Source organism: Mesoplodon densirostris, chromosome X, assembly GCF_025265405.1.
Source record: "Mesoplodon densirostris isolate mMesDen1 chromosome X, mMesDen1 primary haplotype, whole genome shotgun sequence".
Lineage (NCBI taxonomy): Eukaryota > Metazoa > Chordata > Mammalia > Artiodactyla > Ziphiidae > Mesoplodon > Mesoplodon densirostris.
In genome coordinates, this window is record NC_082681.1 from 33,468,567 (window position 1) to 33,493,999 (window position 25,433).

At 41.6% G+C, this 25,433-nt stretch overlaps 1 long non-coding RNA gene across 11 annotated transcripts in view; it reads right to left on the reverse strand.

Annotated features, from left to right (window-relative positions):
• LOC132482365 (uncharacterized) overlaps positions 1–25,433 on the reverse strand; it is an 82,049-nt gene that overhangs the window by 14,368 nt on the left and 42,248 nt on the right. For 5 of the 11 annotated variants that reach the window (XR_009530907.1, XR_009530902.1, XR_009530899.1 and 2 more), the window contains 2 exons: positions 3,479–3,599; positions 3,192–3,363 (listed from right to left, as the gene is read on the reverse strand). The exons of 1 other annotated variant lie outside the window; for it this stretch is intronic. This is a non-coding gene — a long non-coding RNA (uncharacterized LOC132482365). Of the gene's footprint in view, positions 1–3,191; positions 3,364–3,478; positions 3,600–8,199; positions 9,474–10,051; positions 10,446–12,010; positions 12,144–25,433 lie in introns of those variants that run through there. 5 more of the 11 variants (XR_009530903.1, XR_009530901.1, XR_009530908.1 and 2 more) reach the window with 4 other exon arrangements.

Below are 25,433 nucleotides of genomic sequence, written 5' to 3' on the forward strand. Positions count from 1 at the left end.
GAAAAGAGCAAAACCCTAATTCAAAAAGATACATGCACGCCTATGTTTATAGCAGCACTACTCACAATAGCAAAGACATGGACACCTAAGTTTTCACCAACAGATGAATGGATAAAGAAGATGTGGTATATATGTATATATACACACACACACACACACACACAGATGCACACACACATATACAATGGAATATTACTCAGCTGTAAGAAAGAATGAAATATCGCCATTTGCAGCAACATGGATGGACCTAGAGATTATCATACTAAGTGAAAGAAGTCAGGCAGAGAAAGGCAAATATTATATAATATCACTTATATGTGGAATCTTAAAAATTAATACAAATCAACTTATTTACAAACAGAAACAGACTCAAAGACATAGAAAACAAACCTATGGTTACCAAAGGGGAAAGGGGAGGGGGAGGGATAAATTAGGAGTATGGGATTAGCAGATACACAACACTGTATATAAAATAGATAAACAAGGATTTACTGTATAGCACAGGGAACTATATTAAATATCTTATAATAACCTATAATGGAAAAGAATCTGAAGCTGTACACCTAAAACTAACACAATATTATAGATCAACTATAGTTAAATAAATGAAATTTTTTTAAAAAAAGAAGTGCACCAGGGATTATAGTAGCTGTAGTGGTGAAAAATTCATTTTCACAACCCTTAGGAAGTTCCAGGTGAGGCTGGAAACTCTCAGCATTATTAGTGTCCAATAAGGGTGTTAATCATACACATGCTCAGAATGCAGATTTTCTTCCCAACATCAATACACTTTATGATTGCTCTACTCATGATCCATATAACAGAATAAAATCCTTCACTTTAGGACCAACTGTTAATAGCCTTTGGGGCAAGATGAAGATGACAGCTGTGTACTCGTTCTGTACAACTCGGAATGGTATATTGTCCATAAGCAGGAAATTCAGTTCAACTAAGCAAACCTGGAACAAATGCCAAGTATAGCACTTGGGTCCAGTTACCACTGCCGTGTTCTCTCTCCCTTTCTTAAAAAAACACGTCTGTGGCTCCATCACAGGTCTCTTAAGAATTGGCACTTCTTGCTTGCCCCTTGGGCCCAGAAGCACAGAACATGCCATGGTGGAAAGGTTGCAGGCCCATGCTGTTTCTGTTTGCAATTACTTCAATTCCCCAAAATAACCCCTTGACTTTCAACTTCTCAGAAGGGAAACTGAAAAGATGAGGAGGGGGCAGGAACACATATAACCACATCGTCTCACATTATGCTTATTACCTCAAGCCCATTTTCTTCGCAAAGTGAAGCTTTTGCAGAATTCACAAAGGAGGGCCTTAAACAGACTCTGAAAGAGTTTTAAAGTACTTCTTAAAAATTACCCAAAATAGGATTTACCAAATGTTCAAAAGTAATTATGATGAATCACAATTGTAAAGAAACAGTTTTCTGTCTTTATTACAAAGTTATTTTTAAAGTGTTTCTTCATGAATCATACAAAATAACTGATTGCAACATAAACTGTCATTTTTATAACTCTGAAAGAGGGAAACTCTGGTGTAAAAAAAGGCAACCAATATCTTAATTGAAAAAACTAATTTCTGCACAGTAAAAGAAATGATACAATAATGAGACAATGCATCCCCAAGTGTAAATTGTATCATTATTTAATGTTACTATTCTTAAATTTTGGTGCAATTCTAATCCATAGTAAACCTCTAAATTCTCTTGGTAAAATGGCAAATCCTTCCAGATGATTCCATTCTTTCAGGATCAGAGCAACACTGTATCTTAATTTTTGAAATTGGAACCAATTTTTTTTTAAACAGAGAGACATATTGATGATAGAGTCTATGAATTCTCTGTCCAGACAGGTTCCTATTCGGAGTGAAGTAAGGAGCACTGAATACTTTCACAGGAACTGACACCGCATACCATTCCTTTGTTTTTTTAAAAAAAAACTGGAAGTATTTTAGTAAAAAAGTGTGATCTCTACTCTCAGGTCCTTCTGTTCTCATCACTACCATGAACATCAATATCTGGTCGTAATGACACTTCTCTTCTCAGGACACAATGTTCTGAATGGAGTGGAGGGCATTTGGTGCTTATAGAACTGTACTGAGATGCTCTCGATACTAGACCCTTCCCCATGTCAGCTGTTCCTGCCATCATGACAGTTGGCATTTCTGAAAGCACCCATCAAGTTGTATGATAACATAAATTACATGTCTGTATTTCCCATTAGACTGTGAACTTCCTGAGGGAAGGGATAGGCCTTTTTTTTTTTTTTTTTTTTTTGTGGTACACGGGCCTCTCACTGCTGTGGCCTCTCCCGTTGCGGAGCACAGGCTCCGGACGCGCAGGCTCAGCAGCCATGGCTCACAGGCCCAGCCGCTCCGCAGCATGTGGGATCTTCCCGGACCAGGGCACAAACCCGTGTCCCCTGCATCGGCAGGCGGACTCTCAACCACTGTAGCCACCAGGGAAGCCCTAAAGCAGACTTTTTTTTTTAGGCTGTGCCACGTGGCATGTGGGATTGTATTTCCCCGAACGGGGATCGAACCCGTGCCCCCTGCATTGGAAGCGTGGAATCTTAGCCACTGGGCCACCAGGGAAGTCCCCATGAGATGTTTAAAGAACTGTGAGAGACAGGTGAAGGAGCTACAGAAAACAAAGTAATACAGTTCCTGCCCTCAAGCAGTCTGTAATCCCAAGGGAATCCAAGGCTGTGCAGAACTTATGCCTTGTTGCTAAGATATAGAACAGTGAGAGAAATGGGAAAATGTCCTTCTCTAGACTCACCACACCTTCTCCCCAGCTCTACTACTATCCCTGGGGGCAGAAGGTTAGATCAGTCTTCTCTGGAAAGTTCCCTCTCAGTCTTACAACTCTACTTCTTCTAAGAGGCTGCGGAATCAGCATTTGTTTCGTTTTGTTTTGTTTTTTTTGGCCACACCGCACGTATTGCAGGATCTTAGTTCCCTGACCAGGGATTGAACCTGCGCCCTTGGCAGTGAAAGTGAGGAGTCCTAACCACTGGACCGCCAGGGAATTCCCAGAATCAGCGTTTTCAAGCATGGCCTAGGAATCCTCTAGATTTTAGAAAGAATGCAGGAATATTCTTTCAAAAGATTTCCCTATGTGTTTCTAGTTCATTGAAAAATAAAAACTTAAATTTATATTCAATTTTTCAATGACTTACTGTGGTGGTTAACTTATGTGTCAACTTGACTGGGCTAAGGGGTGCCCAGATTAAACATCATTTCTGGGTGTGTCTATGAGGGTGTTTCCGGATGAGATGAGCATCTGAATTGGTGGACTCAGTAAAGTAGACTGCCCTCCCCAACGTAGGCATCATCCAATCCATTGAGGACCTGAATAGAACACAAGGTGGAATGAAGAATTCGCCCATTTTGCTTCTTGTCTGCCTGAATGAGCTGGGACATTGATCTTCTGCCCTTGTACTGAGATTTTACACCATTGGCTTACCTGGTTGTCAGGCCTCCAGACTTGGACTGGAATTCATCCATTCTCTAAGAATTATACCACTGGCTTTCCTGGGTCTCCAGTTTGCAGATGGCAGATCTTGGGACTTCTCACTTCCGTAATACTGTGAACCAATTCCTCATTATATTATATTATACACACACACACATCTATCTATCTATCTATCTATCTATCTATCTATCTATCTATCTATCTATCTATCCTACTGGCTCTGTTTCTCTGGAGTACCCTGACTAATACATTTACTCGTTGTATAAAGTAGTGTTATGCAAACTTTTTTTCTTATTAGGAGTTGAATTCATTTTGCAAACAAAGTTCACAGAGAATATCCACACATAAAACATAAAACAGAACAATTCTGACTAAGGTAGGGTGAGGTCCAAAGCTTCCACCTCACAGCTCTTTCATCCATTACTGATAATAACTCTCAACAAACTAGGAATAGAAGGGAACTTCATCAACCTGATAAAAAGCATCTATGAAGAACCTATACCTAACATCATACTTAATGGTGAAAGACTGAGTGCTTTCCCTATAAGAAGATCAGTAACAAATCAAGATGTCCATTCTCACTCTTTATTAATTAATTTATTTATTTTTGCTGTGTTGGGTCTTTGTTTCTGTGCGAGGGCTTTCTCTAGTTGTGGCAAGCGGGGGCCACTCTTCATCGCAGTACGTGGGCCCCTCACTATCGCAGCCTCTCTTGTTGTGGAGCACAGGCTCCAGACGCGTGCAGGCTCAGTAGTTGTGGCTCACGGGCCTAGTTGCTCCATGGCATGTGGGATCCTCCCAGACCAGGGCTCGAACCCGTGGTCCCTGCATTAGCAGGCAGATTCTCAACCACTGTGCCACCAGGGAAGCCCCATTCTCACTATTTATATTCAGCACTGTACTAGAGGTTCTGGCCAAAGCATTTGGTCAAGAAAAGATGTGCAAAACCTGTATGCTGAAAACTATAAAGCTTTGCTGGGAGAAATTAAATAAAATCTAAATAGTGATATTTATACCTTATTCATGGGTCAGAAGACTCAATATTGTTGAGATAACAATTCTTCCCAAATTGATTTACAGATTCAATATAATCCCTTTCAAATTCCCAGCAGGAATTTTTATAGAAAATCACAAGCTGATTCTAAAATTCATATGTAAATGAAAATGACCTAGAATTGTCAAAGCCACTTTGAGAAAAGAACACATTTGGAAGGTTAACACTACCTGATTTTAAGATGTATTATAGGAAATTCCCTGGCAGTCCAGGGGTTAGGACTTGACACTTTCACTGCCAGGGCCCGGGTTCAATCCCTGATCAGGGAACCAAGATCCTGCAAGCCATGTGCGTGGTGCAGCAAAAAAAAAAAAAAAAAAAAAGTATTATAAAGCTACACTATAATCAAGACAGTGTGGGATTGATGTCCAAACAGAAAAATATATTAATGGAAGAGAACAGAGAGCCCAGAAATATACTCACACAAATATAGACAACTGACTTTTTTTACAAAGGTGAAAAGGCAGTTCATTAGAAAAAGAATAACCTTTTCAATAAATGGTCCTGGAAATACTAGATATTCATATGCAAAAAATAACTTGGATTAATACCTTGCACCATACACAAAATGGATCACAGTATTAAATATAAAAACTAAAACTGCAAAATTTCTTGAAGAAAATTTAGGAGAAAAATCTCATGACCTTGGGTTAGGCAATGATTTCTTAGATATGACACCAAAAGCACAAGCCATTAAAAACAAATTGATAAGTTAGACTTCACAAAAATTAAAAACTTTTGTTCTTTGAAAAACACTGTTAAGATAATGAGAATGACAATTCATAGACTGGAAGAAAATGTTTGCAAAGCATATATCTGATAAAGGATTTGTATCCAAAATATATAAAATACTGTAAAAACTCAAAAATAAGAAAATAGAAAACCCCATCAATATAAAATGGGCAAAAGATTTGAATAGACACTTCACCAAAGAAGATATTCAGATGGCAAATAACACATGAAAAGAGTTTCAGCATCACTGATCGCTAGGTAAATGCAAGGCAAAACCAAAAGGAAAAGCACTACACATCAATTTGAATGGGTAAAATTAAAAAGACTCGTCATAGCAAGTGTTGCTGAGGATGCCAATAAACTGGAACTCTATCACATGGCTGGTGGTAATATAAATGGTACCACTTTGTAAAACAGTTTGGTAGTTTTTAAAAAAGTTTAACATACACCTATGAAATGATTCAGCCACTCCTCTCATAGATATTTACCCAAGAGAAAAGAAAACATTATCCACAGAAAGTCTTGTACACAAATGTTCATAAAAGCCTTATTTGCAATAGCTAAAAACTGGAAATCCAAACATCCATCAACAGGTGTATGGGTAAACAATTAGTTGTATATATACCCACACAGTGAAATATTACTCAGCAAAAAAAAGGAATGAACTATTGATATATGCAACAACATGGGTGAATCTCAAAATAATTATGCTCAACAAAGGAAGCTGGAAAAAAGATGTATGATTCAATGTATGATTCAAATATAAATTCTAAAAAATGCAAACTAACCTAAAATGACAGAAAACAGATCAGTGATTGCCTGGAGACAGAGGGGAAGGAGGGATTACAGAGGGAGCTTGGGAACTTTGCGGTATGTTCATCATCTTGACTGTGCTGATGGTTTCATAGGTGTATACATATGTCAAAACTTAATTGTATGCTTTGAACATGTGCAGTTTACTGTATGTCAGTTATACCCCAACAAAGCTGTTGAAAAGAACTGACTCACATAAATATACCCACTGATTTTTTATAAAGATGAAAAAGCAATTCAGTGGAGCATGAGCAAAGACTAAGGTCTGACGCCTATGGCCAATAAAAACACAACGAGCCCTTTTTGGATTCAGATAATTACTTACATGGAGAATGAAAGGAAGAGCAGCCAAATGTACCTGCAACCCATGCTCCCTGTCCTACATACCAGAAAGGGGTGACCACAAAACAAAAAGTGCCTCCCATCCTCTTGTGTTCCAAGTGGATCACAAGGAGTTCTGCTAAGACTCAGATAAATACAGGTCAAGCATTTGCCTATGTGATCAATTTCACCAGACTGCCATGACAGAGCTGCTCCCCTACACAGAAAAGCCGCAGATCCAGAGTCTTGAACAGGCTTCCCTGGGCAAAGTTATTCCACACCTGTAGTTCACTGATAGAGAGAAAGCACATCCTTGTGTGGCTTCAGATGGTTCAGATGACCTCTCTGAACTCTACTGAATGCATATATTTTTCCTATCACTTTTGGTCTGTATCCTTTGATGTAATAAACCTTAGCTGTGAGTAAAGCCTGCTATTGAGTCTTGTGAGTCCATCCAGTGAAACTCGATGGTTATGGGACCCCAGAAACATGGTTATTTTTTTCAATAAATGGTGCTGGTAAAATTGGACATCCATAGGCAGAAGTATAATATAATAAACCTAGACCTAAACCTCATAACTTACATAAAAATTGACTCAGGGGCCTCCCTGGTGGTACAGTGGTTGAGAGTCCGCCTGCCGATGCAGGGGACACGGGTTCATGCCCCGGTCCAGGAAGATCCCACATGCCATGGAGCGGCTGGGCCCGTGAGCCATGGCCGCTGAGCCTGCACGTCCAGAGCCTGTGCTCCGCAACGGGAGATGCCACAACAGTGAGAGGCCTGTGTACCGCAAAAAAAAAAAAAAAAAAAAAAAAAAAAAATGACTCAAATTGGATCACAGATCTAAATGTAAAATTATAAAATTTTAGAATGAAACATAGCAGAAAATATTCATGACCTAGGGTTAGGTGAAGAATTCTTACACATGACACTAAAAGCACAATACATAAAAGAAAAAAAATCAATAAATTGAACTTCCTTAGGATGAAAAAGTTTTGCTCTGTGAAGAACCCTGTTAAGAAGATAAAAAGACAAGCTATGGACTGACTGGGAGAATATATTTGCAGATCACATCTCTAACAAAGGATTTGTCTACAGAATATATCAAGAACTCTTAAAACTCAACTGTAAGAAACCAGCCACCCAAATTTTTAATGGGAAAAGACTTGAACAGATACCTCACCAGAGATGATATACAGATGGCAAATAAATGCATGAAAAGATGTCCAAAATCACTAGTCATTAGGCAAACACAAATAAGAACACAATGAGATGAGACTACATACCTATTCAAATGGTTAAAATTAAACACTGATAACACCAAATGCTGACAGCATTGCCAATAAACTGGATCTTGCTATCACTGTTGGTCAGAATGAAACACGGTATAGCCACTCTGGAAATCATTCTGACAATTAAACATAGAGTTACCTATGACCCAGCAATCACACTCCTGGGCACTTATCCCAGAGAAATGAAAACTTAGGCCCACACAAAAACCTATACTCAAATGCTCACACAGCTTGAAACCTGAAAACAAACCAAATGTCCTTCAACAGGTGAGTGGTCAAACACATTGTGGTGCATCCATACTATGGAATATTATTCAGCAATAAAAAGGAACAAACCACTGATATACCCAACAACTTGAATGGCTCTTAAGGGCATTATGGTAAGTGAAAAAAAAAAGCCAATTTCAAAACATTACATACTATAGGATGACATTTATATAACATTATTTTTCTTAAGGAATTATTTATTTTTTTAAATTTTATATTGGAGCATAGTTGATTAACAATGTTGTGATAGTTTCAGGTGTACAGCAAAGTAATTCACTTATACATATACATGTATCTATTCTTTTTCAAATTCTTATCCCACTTAGGTTGTTACATAATATTGAGCGGAGTTCCCTGTGCTGTACAGTAGGTCCTTGTTGGTTATCCACTTTAGATACAGCAGTGTGTACATGTCAATCCCAGACTCCCTAACTATCTCTTCTCCCCACCCTTCCCCCCGGTGACACTAAGTTCCTTCTCTAAATCCATGAGTCTGTTTCTGTTTTATAAGTTCATTTGTATCATTTCTCTTTGGATTCCATTTATAAGTGATATCATATGATATTTCTCTTTCTCTTACTTCACGCAGTATGACCATCTCTAGGTCCATCCATGTTGCTGCAAATGGCATTATTTCATTCTTTTTAATGGCTGAATAATATTCCATTGTATATATGTGCCACATCTTCTTTATCCATTCCTCTGTCAATGGACATTTAGGTTGCTTCCATGTCTTGATTATTGTAAATAGTGCTGCAATGAACACTGGGGTGCATGTATCTTTTTGAATTATGGTTTTCTCTGTATATATGCCCAGGAGTGGGATTGCAGGATCATATGGTAGCTCTACTTTTAGTTTTTTAAGGAACCTCCATACTGTTGTCCATAGTGGCTGCACCAATTTACATTCCCACCAACAGTGTAGGAGGGTCCCCTTCTCTCCACACCCTCTCCAGCATTTATTGTTCGTGGATTTTTTGATGATAGCCATTTTGACTGGTGTGAGGTGATATCTCATTGTAGTTTTAATTTTCAATTCTCTAATAATTAGCGATGCTGAACGTCTTTTCATGTGCCTCTTGGCCACCTGTATGTCTTCTTTGGAGAAATGTTTATTTAGGTCTTCTGCCCATTTTTTGATTGGGTTGTTTGTTTTGATGATATTGAGCTGCATGAGCTGTTTGTAAATTCTGGAGACTAATCCCTTGTTGGTCACATCATTTGCAGATATGTTCTCCCAATCTGTGGCTTGCCTTTTTGTTTTGGTTATGGTTTCCTTTGCAGTGCAAAAGCTTTTGAGTTTAATTAGGTCCCATTTGTTTATTTTTGTTTTTATTTCCATTACTCTGGGACAAAATTATAGAGATGGAGAACATATAAGTGGTTGCCAGGGGCTCAGTGTAGGGGAGGGGAGAAGTAACAATAAAGGGGAAGCATGAGGAATATCCTTTGTAGTGATGGAAGAGTTCTGTCTCTTGATTATGGTGGTGAAGTAGTTATACAAATCTGTACAAGCAATAAAATGCCATATAATCACAAAGACATACCAAGAAATAAGTGCATATAAAAACTGGGGAAATCTGATTAAGGTCTGTAATCTACTTAATTGTGTTGTGCCAATTAATTTTCTGGCTCTGACAATGACTAAACTCATGGAAGATGTCACTAATGGGGGAAGCCGGGTGGTAGGTACATAGAACCTCTCTGTAGTATTTTTGCAACTTCTTGTGAGTGCACAATTTTTTCCAAATAAAAAGTTACAAATTGATACTCAATTCAGTTATTAGAAAACTTTTATGTATGTTTGGAACAATGTGAGCTGGTGAATCTATATTTTCAACTGTAAATTTTATGAAATCTAAGGCAGATCAAGTATTTCTGGTGAAATTTACCCTCCAAATTTAAATGTGCTGTAAGTGTAAAATACACACCAGATTTCAAAGACTTCATATAAAAATATCTCAATAATTTTTATAGTGATCATATGCTAAAATGAAAGCAGATCAGATTGGGTTATACAAAACATAGCATTAATTTCTTTTTACTTTTTTTTAATGTGGATACTAGAAAATTAAAAACTAGTATTCACATTATATTTTTATTGGATAGTGCTGCTCTAAGGTTTCACAAAGGTAAAAACTGCAGGAAGCAGCTATTATCCTTAGGCAGCAGGGCAGGCGGCAGGGGGCAGGGGGAGAGAAGAGGTTGAATTACTAAAACTTGGGAGAGGGGGTCCCTGGAGCTAAACCTCAGACTTCTGAAAAGGGGGCACTTGCCAACTGGTACTGAGACCTCTGAGCTTGGAGGAAGGTCCCTGTGGTGCTGGACCCAGATTTCTGAAGAGGGAGGCACAAGATGGTTGGTGGTGTCTCTCAGCAGACACAGTGAGGCTGATTCGTCCAAGTGGTGGAAAAACTGCAACCAGATTCAGCTGATGCTATAGGAAGGCACTGCTGTTTCCAGGGTGATGACGCAAGGCTGTGGTGACACAGGAACCACAAGAAGCAGACAGGAAAACCCACGGTAAGCAAAGAGGTAGGAGTAAGTCTCTTCCTTCTCCAGCTTTGCTGTCTCCCTCTACTGCCCCCTATTAGCAGAACCTAACATAGAGTCAGCCAACAAAGCAGAAATGTGGTTTGTAGTGCCCTACTGCCAGCATCACAAAGCAGGGTCTGGAGGTTTTGGAGCTGAGACAAGAAATTAGTAACTGCCACAGTACAACTGCGACAAAGTCACTTAGCTAGCCTCCAAATATATGTATTGCCCTTCCATCATGCTTGAGTTGTGGTTGGGAAGTGGCTCTGTAGACAGGAACTACCATTTCTCAGTTCCCTTTGCATCTAGGTGGGGCCTTTCTGACAAATCTTCGCCCACGGAATGTTGGTGGAAGAGGTGTGGGTGACATTCAGGCCAGTCTAAGAAGCTCACATGCCTTCTCTACTCTTTCTCTTTTCCCATCTACTGGCTGGTTGCCAGCATCCAGGGTGACCTTGGATGCCGTATGTTGAAAATGACAGAGCTAATGTTACCTTAATGGATACATAATTCTGAAGACACCATGTCTTGGCCCCTAGGTAGAAGGGGGCATAGTATTCTTAGTTGCCATGTGATTGCCAAGGAGGTTTTTAAATCTACCGGCAGGGAGTTCACAAATGCTTATCAAAACTCTACTCCCACATATATGCCATATTTCATATAAGAAGAAATATTCATTTTACCTTTTGAACTTAAAGATTATTTAGCTGGGAAAATGGATACTCTTCTCAAGAGTTTTAGAGAATTTATTCATGCATTCTAAACTGGAGAGTACTTAGCATTGATAATGCTTCTGGTATAATATTGCAATTATGTTATAGCACACTGTTAAACTTGTTAAGAAAATCTGTGTGATTTTATGTAAAATACACATTCAGGAGGAGGGGATGAGGATGAATTCTAGAACCTCTCTTCACCAGAAGTGTTTTGTTTTTTAAATGATTCATATGCCAAATTATTAACAAGCGGTCATCTTCAGTCTCCAATTAAAGTCATATACTGTTATAAACTATAATCAGAATTCTCTCAGATATGCAGGCTAGATTCAAGGAGATGAAGGAAGGAGGATTTTTCTGGGCTAGTCAAAGAGAACAGTTGCTTTAAAACCTTCTATGCATTATAAGAGGAAGCCTGGAACGTCTGCAACAGTGTCAAAAGATTGCCTTAAATTCCTTTTTAGATTGTTACAAAGTTTAGAATTTCGACCTTCAAATTTTGAGTAGCATGAAGAAACTGGTTAAATCTGTTTTTAGAAAGGCAACCAGCAACCTCTCGTGAAATTCACGTTGAGTGCTGGCTAAAGAGGCCAAAGAGAACGGAAGGAAGAGCTGTACTAGTGTCTCCACTAGTACATTTTAATAATAGTATCTCAGTAACTTATATTTGATGGATATTTGTAAGCTTTCACTGAATCCTCCCACCAGCTCCGTGTGGTAGTCTGATCATATATCTATCTCTATCTAACTGGCGAGAAAATGGTCTAAAAAAGGTTTACACGAACTGCCCACCATTATGTGACAAATCGGCAGTAGAACCAGGATCAGAGATCGTAGCTCTTCACTTCTGGCCCAGTGCACTTTGCTAGCATGAACATTTCCGATCTCTGTGTTTCTGGAACCTCTGTGGTTTATTTCTGACCATCTGGAGAGAAAAAGAGAGGGGAATTCCAGGCTTTGCTCTAAGCATAAAACCGCTAGCCTCACCTCTAGTTTATTACAGGTGCTGTGTGCTCTGGCTCATGCCCAGCCCCTCTTCCTCAACTCAGGGAAGGAAGCCCTTGCCATCGAAACTCTACCAGCCCTTCACCATCCGGCTGGAGACCTTCTCCAGGCAGCCTCTCCTGACCAACCCACACTCCAGTCATTATTCCCTTAGCACTTGAGAATCCAGAACCCTCAGCTAGTTGGACGTTTGTGTGTGTTAGGTGGTGGGGTTCTTCTAAAAAAGAGAAAAATGACAACATAACAATCAGAGGTTTAATCAAACTGCCAGATTATATAGGCTATGACCAGGATTAATACTGATGAAATAAAAATTCACATTTTAAGTCAAGTCAAGAAAAATGTAAACATAAAATTTTTCTCTACCGTCTGGCCTCCTCCCTCCCCTCTAGCGTGCACTGTGTATCTGCATTATGCACCAACCAGACCTCCCCAGTGGCAGAAATACCTGCTCAACCATAAAGAGCAATGTTCTCCCCGTACCAGCAAGATCACTTCTTAGGAGACAACATTCCTCCTTAATCTTGTAAGAGGCCACAATGACACACTATTTGATAACTCCTTAGGGGATAACATTCCTTCTTAACCCTGTAAGGGGTCACGATGACCCACTACTTTGTACATGCAGATCTGAATTGTGTAAACTATCAATACGTCTGATGTATAACCTTCTGTCTCAAAAATGGATATAACTGTGCTTTGACCTCTAAGGGGCAGAACAGTTCTCAGAGCTCTCTGAGATACTGTCTCCCAGGTTATAATCCTCAGGTTGGCTTGAATAAAATTTTCCATTCCGTTCATAGACTGAGTGTTCATTTTTTTTTCATCAACAATATGAATTCAGTTCAATTTCTTCCACTTTGTCTCTCTACTTAAAATTCTGAAAAGTGATTGGCCTAGAGATCTTGCAAGATCCGCATGGAAGAAAGAATCGGTGGTCATTAGACTGTCCTCCTTTATGGAGGAAAGTGGGTTCAGATATTGTAGAAAGATTGGCCACCTGAACCCAAATGAGGTTTCTCCTTAGCCCTAAGTTAACCAAAAGTTTCTGCCTTAGGAGCTTCCATTCCCTTAGTATTCTGGGGGGGGGGTGTATTATTACCCGGATGTGATATATATGTTTATTTCAGCTTTTCAAGTAGCATCTTCTACTGTCCTTGGGTGCAAAAAGATGGGTACTTAATTGATACCTGAGACATTTTCTGTCACAACACTATCCAAAGGTGACTTGAGCATGACTGATAACTGTATTTTTCTTTCATTTGACAAGTGAAATTTATAACAGAAGGGATCAAAGCTCTGGGATACTGGGAAGGAAATTTGCATCTCTGACCGAAAAGGTCAGAGGTCCTATGAGAATGGATAGCCCTGGGAAGTTCTGAAGCCCTTGTTCTAAGAAAAGGAAACTAAATGGAGTTCTCTTTCATTTTGAAGGATGATGAGATGACTTGGGATAACAAGACTCACTTCAAAGTGATGAGCTATCCTATTTGAGCTTCAGCTACAGTAAAACTAATGGCTGCAAGGACCAGAATGATATGCTTGTTAGTTATGTGACTGGAGAGCTCCAGGGCTATCTACCCTTTGGAGGTAAAACTCTTATGGGTGCCCCAGCAAAGTGAGGTGGCACATCCTGCTTAACTACAGGGGACCATTTCTGAAGTCGTACACACCAAGGTATACTTTAGATATCTATGTCAGTCTAAAGATTTCCACAATAGTTCAGTTCAACAAGTATTTCTCAAATGTCTATTTTCCAAGCACTGTGGTAGTTGCTAGAGATGCAGAGATAATAATAACTAGTTGTGATAATCAAGCATTACCAAGACTTTTTTGTTTTGCTTCGTTTTTTACTATGTCAGACCCACTGCTAAGTGCTTTAGATACATCATCTCATTCTTTCCATTGCCCTGTGAGGTATTCGTATTCCCACTTTACACATAAGGAAAAGGAAGCATAGAAAGGTTAGATAATTTGCCTAAGGTTACACAGCTAGTACAAAGCGGAGGTGGGACTTAACCCCAGGTATGTCTAATTCCAAACTTCATGATCTAACCACTATACCATACTTCAGAGACTACTGAGCTTTAATACCCTGATCGCGAAGCAGCAGCCACATACCCAAAGAAAGAATTTCAAGCTGTTATGCTAAATGATGAGATAGAGGTATGCGTACCGTGCTATGGAAATACAGAGCATAGCATACGGATTTCTATAAGCACAGACTCTGGAGCCAGACAGCCTGGGTCTGAAGTGTGACTTTGCCACTTATCAATTATGTGAATTTGGACAAGTGAAACCTCTATGTGCCTCAGTTTCCTCATTTGAAAAGAGGGATAATAATAGAACCTAATTCATAGAGTTGTCATTAGGATGAGAAGTACTTAGAATAGTTCCTGGCACATAATAAGTGCTATTCATGTGTTAAATAAAATAAACAAGCTTAGCTCTGAATCAGGCTCCAGGAAAGGCTTCTTGAAAGGGCTGATGCCTGAATTGAGTCATAGAGGATAAGTAAGAGTTAGCCAGGTGAAGGAAAGTGGGAAAGGTGGGCGAGGCAGGTGGGGAGAGAATCATTGGTGGGGCTTCACTAAAAGCAGCTTGGTAATTCTAGACTACAGTGTAAAGTGCAGAAAAGAAAGTGGTAAGGGGCAGGTCTGACAAGGCCTTGTATGTCACTTGAAGGAGTGTGGACTTGATTTTATAGGCAACAGGGAACCATGAAAGGGAAGGGTTTTATGCAGGGGAACAATATGGACAGATGTACATGGGAGGGGAGATTTGTTATATAGCCTGAGATTTACTTTAAAAACACCCAGCACAGGGACTTCCCTGGCGGTCCAGTGGTTAATACTCCGCGCCTCCACTGCAGGGGGTGAGGGTTCGATCCCTGGTCTGGGAACTAAGATGCTGCATGCGTCCCGGCCAAAAAACAAACAAACAAACACAAACAAACACTCAGCACAGACAGTGAGAGACACACACACACCTATATGTGTACATGAACATACATACATATACTCTAGGGACAGTTAATATCTGAAGCACCTCAAAGAGGAACACACTCTAGCAGTGCTTAGTGTGCATCTGGAAGGCTCTAAGTATGAGTCCACACTCCAGATGCAGCTACTGGAAAGCTTCAACCAGTCTACCTAAATCTACAGTAGAGGGTTTGCTCATTTCTGTAGTGGATATTACTCTGAGGAAACCATAATTCAAGAAGAGTCATGTACCACACTGTTCATTGCAGCTCTATTTACAATAGCCAGGACATGGAAGCAACCTAAGTGTCCACTGACAGATGAATGGATAAAGAAGATATGGCACATATATACAATGGAATATTACTCAGCCATAAAATGAAATTGAGTTATTTGTAGTGAGGTGGATGGACCCAGAGACTGTCATACAGAGTGAAGTAAGTCAGAAAGAGAAAAACAAATACCATATGCTAACACATATATATGGAATCTAAAAAAAAATTGCTTCTGGAGAACCTAGGGGCAGGACAGGAATCAAGACACAGATGTAGAGAATGGACTTGAGGACACGGGGAGGGGGAAGGGTAAGCTGGAACAAAGTGAGAGAGTGGCATGGACATATATACACTACCAAATGTAAAATAGATAGCTAGTGGGAAGCAGCCACATAGCAGAGGGAGATCAGCTTGGTGTTTTGTGTCCACCTAGAGGGGTGGGATAGGGAGGGTGGGAGGGAGACACAAGAGGGAAGAGATATGGGGATATATGTATATGTATAGCTGATTCATTTTGTTATAAAGCAGAAACTAGCATACCATTGTAAAGCAATTATACTCCAATAAAGATGTTAAAAATATATATATAGAAACAAACTTGCACTGGTTAAATAAATGGTGTTCCAGATTTATGGACTGACACTTTTGTCTGCCCGTGCATGAATGGGGCCTAAAACACTGGTGATCCCAGAGTGGCATTCTAGGTCTAGAAATCCATTGGGTCCTGCCTCCTGACACTTAATGGATGAGTCTGTTGCCTGATCTGACCAGAAGTTTAGGTAAAATGCTACTGCTGGAGAATTGTTAAATGTGGTTCAGGTGAACCTTTCCTGCGTGAGGCTTAATGGACCTTATGAGGACAGGTAGCGGGACTATGTCTAACTGCTAATAAATGTATGCTTGGCAGAATTGGGTCAAAGTCCTGTTTACAGTGGAACATACCACCTGGTATGGAGATTGTGAGGGATGAGGACTACAACCCACAGCTATCTCTAGTTATTGGAATCTACTGATATTCACTGAAAAGTACCTGACAGTGTGAGAGACTAAACTGGCTTAGATCAGTTTGCAATAGAATTAAACTGGGGCAAGTATGGAGGCAGGGAGATGAGTTAGGAGGAGGCTGCGGCAAGTGGGTCCATCAATAGAGGATGAACATCTAAACTAGGGCAGTGACAGTGAGGAAGATGAAAAGAGAATGGAGCCAAGAAATATTTCAGAGGTAAAATCAGGAGGCCTTGGTGATCCATTGGATGGTAAGGTCCTGCAGCAGTTTGTGATAACCTGCAGGTTTCTTGTTTGAGTAACTGGGTAGACATTGGTGACATTCACTGATGTAGGGGCAGTATAATAACCAGAGAAAAAGAAAGTTTGGGGTAGGGGCAGGAGGAAGCATTTTAATTACGCTTTGGATACTCTGGGCTTAACACCCACACGGAGATGTCCAGCAAGCATTTGGATAATATAAGCCTGAAGTTCAGGGGAAAGTCAGGGCTGGAAATGTAGATGGGAAGTCATCAGCACACAAGGGCTACAGAATACTTCAAAAGTGGATGGATCCTCAGCTACCATAATACAAAGTCAGTAGATGATGTTTAAAAAGTGTTTGAGGGGCTTCCCTGGTGGCGCAGTGGTTGGGAGTCTGCCTGCCAATGCGGGGGACACGGGTTCGAGCCCTGGTCTGGGAGGATCCCGCATGCCACGGAGCGGCTGGGCCCGTGGGCCACAACTGCTGAGCCTGCTCGTCTGGAGCCTGTGCTCTGCAGCGGGAGAGGCCGCGACAGTGAGAGGCCCTCGCACCACGATGAAGAGTGGCCCCTGCTTGCCACAGCTAGGGATAGCCCTCGCACAGAAACGAAGACCCAACACAGCAAAAATAAATTAATCGATTAATAAACTCCTACCCCCAACATCTTCTTAAAAAAAAAAGTGTTTGACAAGAAATAGTAGAATGTGGAAAACAGCATGGTGGTTCCTCAAAAAAAGCAAACACAGAATTACCATATGATCCAGCAATTCCATTTCTGAGTATATACCCAAAAGAAATGACAGCAGAGACTCAAACAGATCTTATACACTTGTGTTCATAGCAGTATGTTTGTAATAGCCAAAGATGGAAATAGCTCAAATGTCCATCTATGAATGAATGGATAAACAAAATATGATGTTGTGTGTGTGTGTATAAAATACAATATTATTCATCCTTAAAAAGGAATGAAATTCTGATACATATATAACAACTCAGACAACCCTTGAAGACATTTGCTAAGTGAAATAAGCCAGACACCAGAGGACAAATATTGTTCGATTCCATTTATATGATGTACCTCGAATAGTCAAGTTCATAGCGACAAGACCTAGAACAGTGGTTACCAGAGGCTGGCGAGGAAGGGAATGAGAAGTTACTGTTTAATTGATACAGAATTTCAGTTGGAGATGATGAAAAACTTCTGTAGATGGATAGTGCTGATGATTGTACAACCATGTGAATGTACTTAATGCCACTGTACACTTAAAATTAGTTAAAATGGTGAATTTTGTGCAATGTATATTTTACCAAAAGAAAAAGAAAAAGAAATAGCAGGGGCTTCCCTGGTGGCGCAGTGGTTGAGAGTCCGCCTGCCGATGCAGGGGACACGGGTTCGCGCCCCAGTCCGGGAAGATCCCACATGCCGCGGAGCGGCTGGGCCCGTGAGCCATGGCCGCTGAGCCTGCGCGTCCGGAGCCTGTGCTCCGCAATGCGAGAGGCCACAACAGTGAGAGGCCCGCGTACCGCAAAAAAAAAAAAAAAAAAAAAAGATATAGTAGGGTAATCCTATTCTTTTAAATGACTGATATAAACACCTTAAGAAACACTTCAAAGAGTGACTGCTGGAAAGGGGTGGGCATAGGGTCTTCTACTTATCACTATAAGCCTTTGGTACGCCTTTATTTCTTAGCTACATGCATGTATTACATTGAATAAAAACATTTTAAACTAAAAAAAAAGTGGATGAGATCACTGAGGGTGAGGTTGGGGAGTTTGTGGAAGAAGAGGTACCTTAGGGTAAAGGTTGCAAGAAACAATAACCCATTAAAATAAGGTAAGGAAAAGAGAGGGTTATTACAGGGATACGGGGAATCACTCAGAAACGTAGTCCAGTAAGCGCAGCAGCACCTCACAGAAACTCCAAAGTCGTCTGGGTGCCGCCTCCTCTGTGCTCGCTCTCATCACTCCCCTGTCTCCCTCCTATTCCTCTCACAACTCTTCCCCTCTCTCTCCTCCTCTGTCTGCTACTCCGCATCTCTCCCCGGATCATGATCTCTTCCTTGGTTCTCAGGGAGTGTTGCTTTTTTTTTTTTTTTTTTTTTGCGGTACGCGGGCCTCTCACTGTTGTGGCCTCTCCCGCTGTGGAGCACAGGTTCCGGACACGCAGGCTCAGCGGCCACGGCTCACAGGCCCAGCCGCTCCCCGGTCTGTGGGATCTTCCCGGACTGGGGCACAAACCCTCGTCCCCTGCATCGGCAGGCGGACTCTCAACCACTGCGCCACCAGGGAAGCCCGGGAGTGTTGCTTTTATCTCCCACACCTGTTCCTCTGCCTGGCAGTATCTTCTAGTCACTCATCCACTCCCACAGCCACAACGGTAGCATCAGCCCCTGAGCCTGTGCCACCTCTCAGCCTGGTTCCCTGCGGTCCACTTCCTCCATCTCACCGCATTCGTGGGGGAGAGAATGGACTTCCGCGGATACGGTGTCCACTTCCCATTAGATAGCCGTCCCTAGGCCCACTGGCTGTGTCTCCGGCTTTACCATCCCTTCCTGAGAGATGACAGGTTGGGAAGTATTGCAGTAAAGGAGATTTAAGCTGGGTGTGAACCCAAGATATAACTACCATCAACTAAGATCCTTGAGGAACAGAGGAGTAGGAGAATCTGGAGAAGAAAAACCAAGGAAAAGAGAGTTTCAAGCAGGCGAATGGTTGAGCTGTGTTAAATGCTGCAGAGCAAGAGTCCTTAAAGACCAAAAGTTGTTCATTGAGTTTGGCATTGGGGTGAATGAAAAGGAAGGATTGAGAACATCAAGTACGGACCATTCTTTCAAGAGGCTTGGATGACAAGGGAATAGCGGAGGGGGGGACACAGGTTGAAAAGATTTTTCTTTTTATCAAAACAAAACAGAGGTTTTGTTGTGGTTACAAATGCAGCAGGGCATAAGGGAAAAGCAAAGAATTGTGAAGAGAGGAACAGGTGAAAAGGCGGGTGTTGAACTGAAGAAGGGATACATTATCTGCTGAGATAGGTGGAACATCCTAAGAACTGCAGTTGTAGCTTTTCAATTCCGACTCAGTCTTATATTTGTCATACAGACCAACCCTAACTGTGGAGCTGCTCTGAAGAGAAGAAAAGAGGGCCAAGGGCAGAACCCAGGAGAATGCCAACACTTAGTGCAAGCGAGGGTCGACTCCAGATCTGATCATCCAGGGTGAATATTTAGTTTGGGTCTAGCTTTTCCTACTATTGTATGGCTCTGGATCCCTTCTTAACACCTAATTGGCTTCATGCCCCAGGAATGCAACTAATAACTTTTACAAATCATAATTCGAAAGGAAAGTATATAGCAATAAAGTCATATATCACGTTCTGGAAAGAGGACAGGAATGGGAATCATGAGAGCTGCTACCTTCGCTCTCTGGGTCTCAGTCTCCCTGTGTGTAAAAGTGAAGGGCTGGCCTCAGTTGTTTCTATGGCTCCTCCGGTTGGAACACTCTGATTCTTTGACTTCTGGTTTATCTCTACTTCTCTTGTAGCTGTATTAATGCTCTCCTACATTAATACAAATGGGTAGAAGCTGACCACATTCTTTTTCAAGCTCCTGATAACAGGAAAAAAATCTGAAGAACGTGGACAATCACAAAATATGATAAGTAAAAGAAAAGGAGAGTCAAAAGGAAAAAAATATGATTGGCCACTTGCTACTAATGCCAGTGCCCAGGGACTTCCCTGGTGGCGCAGTGGTTAAGAATCTGCCTGCCAGTGCAGGGGACATGGGTTTGATCCCTGGTCCGGGAAGATCCCATATGCCATGGACCAGCTAAGCCCGTGCGCCACAACTACTGAGCCTACACTCTAGAGCCCGCGAGCCACAACTTCTGAGCCCGTGCACCACAACTACTGGAGCCCGCATGCCCTAGAGCCCGCACACCGCAACTACTGAGCCCACGTGCTCTAGGGCCCTCGTGCTGCAACTACTGAGGCTGCATGCTGCAACTACTGAAACCTGCGCGCCTAGAGCCTGTGCTCCGCAACAAGAGAAGCCACCGCAATGAGAAGCCCACACGCCACAACGAAGAGCAGCCCCCGCTCGCTGCAACTAGAGAAAGCCCGCTCACAGCAATGAAGACCCAATGCAGCCAAAAATAAATTAAAAAAAAAGAATTCACAGTCACTTAAAGATAGATAAATAAATAAAAAATAATGTCAGCACCCAGCTGTGCAACAGTAAGGCTGTGTTCCCTTGAGATCAAATCAATGGCTCAGAAGTGGAAAACTCAAACCACTTTTTTTCTCTGGTCAAATCAAGATTTCCTACTCCAATATAAAATAAAAATTTAAAAATAAAGGAGAAAACATCAAGATCTACTCCCTATCCCTGCTAACTTTTCAGGAGATAGTGAATATTTTCCTCTCTTCATAACACCCCTCACAGTTGTCATAAGCATTAAGAATATTTTAATACATGTAAAAGAAAGGGTGTTTACTGTTCTCAGTTCACCAACTATTCCTACCAAACTTTCAGAACTTCATGGGGGGGGGGAAATTAGACTAGGGACAGTGTGCCCTGCCCACCTTCTCCCACACTGCCAGCTAGGAACAATTTACCAGTGTCAACGCCTAGGTTCGTCACTCCTATTCTGAAGTTTAAAAATACTTTAAGAGTGGGATTGTGAGGAAAGAGCATGCTGTCGTTTCTACAAAAGGATGGTAGAACTGATTTGTGTGTAAATCATATCCTTTCAGTTCTTTTTCCAGGGTCGAGGATGGGATTATTCACTCTCTTCTACACCCTCTCACCCTCTTGTGACCAAATGGCTTTCATTTGTGCCCGAGTGGCCAGGGATAGAGGTAAAAGCAATGGCCAAGGAATTAACCTGTTCGTTTATATCAGACCCAGGACCATGAATCAATCACACACGCCTGGAACCTCACCACCACGAGATAATTAGCGTGCAGTCCCACAGGCGGGCAGGGTATAGAGAATGAACAACTGAAGTGGAAAATCAGATGAACAAAAATGTAGGGGAGGTTGAAAATGTTCATGCCTCAACATGAAAGGCTCCGATTGCACCAGCTCTAAAGATGCATTTCTTTCCCATTCGCATTCGAGTCTCAAACATTTAACTAGCTTCCTAGGTGCACTTTATTTCTGTTATTTCTCAGAAAGCACTTCCTCTGTGACTATTACTTTGCAAAGGTTTGGACCATCTTACTGCTCAGTTCTCCCACTCCCTGGGCCACACCTCAGCTCACCTGCTTGGAGCCCAGGGGCCATGGCCAGAAGCCCTCAGGAAGGCCACTGCGCCTGCCCCAGTGTCTCTGCCGTCCATCTGTTGCTCCGCTTATTTAACCACGGGCTGCTGTCATTATATGGTTTGAATTTGTTACAAATCAAGATAATAAACTGCACTTTTGATTATTCCTTTGCTGTTTGAAACATCCTTTTGATGCCCTAAGAGCCACTTACCTATACATAAAATAAGCAGCTGTCTCTTTTATGAACCATCAGATTGAAAATGTGTCAACTCAAGCACAGTCTACCAATTTACTAATTGTTGGCCTATGGCTAATTAACAGAAATGAGCTATGTTACTGGCAGACACACCGACCATTACTTCATTATTGTACGTGTCTGTGTGTGGCAGGAAGTTGTAAAATAACACTGGTGAAGAAGACCAGGGCCCTGGTTCACCCCGGGGCAGAAGGGGCGTTTGCTTCCTAAATGCAGCGTGCAAGGGTTGTCCTACTGCCCTCAGTGCCAGGGTAAGCCCAGCCACCGAGACTGACTCCCCTCCCTCACAGGAACTGGACTCGATTCACCCACCACCTGAAGTCTCCGATACTTGGCAGTCAAGTTCCTTTTACAGGTAGGACTTCAAGAGCGGCCTGCCTTTGGGGAGAAGGATAAAAGGCTATAAACACAAAAGAAGGGGAAACTGAATAAAAAGGAAAGCTCTCCTTCGATCAGAAGGTGCCTTTCTCCTTAGTTAAGTACACTGGATTCATAAACACTCTTTTATTGAATTGGGTTTCAGAGCTTTTACTTAGTGTTGACTTACTAGGTAGATAAGACAGCAACAAACAAGGCATCCTTAAAACGTTACCTTCTAGGCAATTGTACTCATTCCTGTGCATGGGACTGGTTCTAGAATCACACGGAAGTTCCTGGGCAAGAAGCATATGTCTAGAAGTCCACTGGCCACTGCTGTCCTGGTAGGTTTCTCAAGTGGTGAGAGAAGTGATTTGAGAACAGTTCAGGCAGTCAGGGGTGCTGCTTTCTAGTTTTAGAACTCTATAATGCTTGTTTAGAAATTATTACCTACTTCTTGCCTCTCTACTTTTTTTTTTCACCAGAAGAAACAGATTAAGAACTGGATAAGAGAAACATTAATAACTGTCAGTCACTTGACCAAAGGTGATTTCATTGCACACAGATTACACTGTTGCTGCACTATTACAAAGCCTGCTTAGAGGACTAATCAACAAAATTGGAGAGCAATTCTTAAGTAAAAAGGGATCTTAAAATGAACTACCGAGAGATACAACGATGTGATGAATCCCAAAGACATGATACTGAGTGAGAGAAGCCAGTTTCAAAGTTACCTACTGTATGATTCCATTTCTATGACTTTCTCAAAAAGACCAAACTACAGGGCTTCCCTGGTGGCGCAGTGGTTGAGAGTCTGCCTGCCGATGCAGGGGACACGGATTCGTGCCCCGGTCCAGGAAGATCCCACATGCCGCGGAGCGGCTGGAACCGTGAGCCATGGCCGCTGAGACTGAGCGTCCGGAGCCTGTGCTCCGCAACGGGAGAGGCCACAGCAGTGAGAGGCCCGCGTACCGCAAAAAACAAACAAACAAACAAACAAACAAAAAAGACCAAACTACAGTGATGGATAACACATCAGTGGTTGCCAGGGTTTTGGGGCGGGGGTTGTGTGTGTAACTACAAAGGGGCAGCATGAGGGAGCTTGGGGGGATGAATCCAGATACAGTCTGTATCCTGACTGTAGTGGTGATTACATGAAACTATACATGTATTGAAATTCATAGAACTGTATACCAATAAAATCAATTTTTCTATATATTAACTTAAAAACTAATATTAAGGGGAAATGCACGTTTCCCATTGTTTGTTTAGTCCTCTGTGAAATCAAGTTTCGCCTCTGTAAAATCAAGTGGTAAGTTCAAGATGCTCCAGGTCTGAAGAACAGACATGAAAAGGGCTCTTCGGAAAAGATCATAAAAACCCTCTGAGCTCCTCCTAAGGAAGGTGTTGAATCTAAGAAGGCGGCGGAGCATATGTTTGGAGGCGCTGGCCGAGCAATGGAATGGGGTTTGCAGCCCATCATCCACAGCTTCTCATTCCCCCTCAGAGTTCCTCTTGTGGTCTGAGCCTGCTGGCTGACTGACCAGGGTTAGGGGTGGCGACTGTTCACCATACAGAGTTAACAGGCCCATTCAGCCCTCACATATTGGCTCCATGAACAATGATCATTCCTATGTTAGAAGGGCTAGGGTGGGGACAGGATGGAGATACCCTATTTTGATTTCCTGGTGCGGCCCTCTGATATGAAGACATATAGCAAACGTTTGCTTTTTCATGGAAGTGATTTGCAATTAAATTTGGTTACTGAGAATTTCCAGAAGGTGAACAATACCTGTTTGGATTATCAGAGGCTCCCGAAGGGGCTGCATCCCCAGGCTGGGGGAGTCACTGTTCTTTGTAACTATCTAGTCTGTAGCCAGATAGCCAACTAGTTCCATGCCCGTGCAACGAAGCAGATTCCTTAGCCCAGCTTCTGGCAAAATGTTCAAGGGCTCAATTTTTTGTCTTCATCTTTTTTTTAATTGAACTTTTTATTTTGAGATCATTGTAGAGTCACATGCAATTGTAAGAAATAATGCGAGATACCACATACTCTTTAATCCAGTTTCCCGAAGGGGTAACATCTTGTCAAGCTGCAGTATAATGTCACAATCAAGGTATTGACACTCCTGCAAACTGTTGATCTTGCCCAGATTTCCCCAGCTTTACTTGTAAACATTTGTTTGTATGTGTCTGTGTATTTAGTTGTATGCAATTTTATCGCATGTGTAGGTTCACGTATCCACCGACACGATCAGAACTGTACTATCACCAAAAGGATTCTTCCTCTGCAGCCACACTCACCTTCCATCTGCCCCATTCCCTAATCCCCGGCACCCCCTAACCTGTTCCCATCGCTATGTTTTTTGTCATTTCAATAGTATTATATAAATAATCATATAGTACGTAACCTTTTAAGACTGGCTTTTTCTCACTCAGGAGGATTCCTGGGAGATTTATTCAAGTTATTACATGAACCGATACCCCATTTCTTTTTATTGCTGAGTACTATTCCATGGCACGGATGTCCTACAGTTTAACCATTAATCTGTTGAAGAATACATGTATGAGTGATTCAGTTTCTCTGCGTCCTCACCAGCATTTGGTGTCACTATTTTTTTATTTTAGCTATTCTGAGAAGTGTGTAGTAATACCTCACTGTGGTTTTGATTTGCACTTTCCTGATGACTTAGGTGTTGAACATCCTTTCATGTGTTATTTGCCACCTGTATATCCTCTTTAGTGAAACGTCTGTTCATATCTTTTGCCCATTTTCTAACAGGATTGTTTGAGTTTCCAGAGTTCTTTATGTATTCCAGATAAAAATCT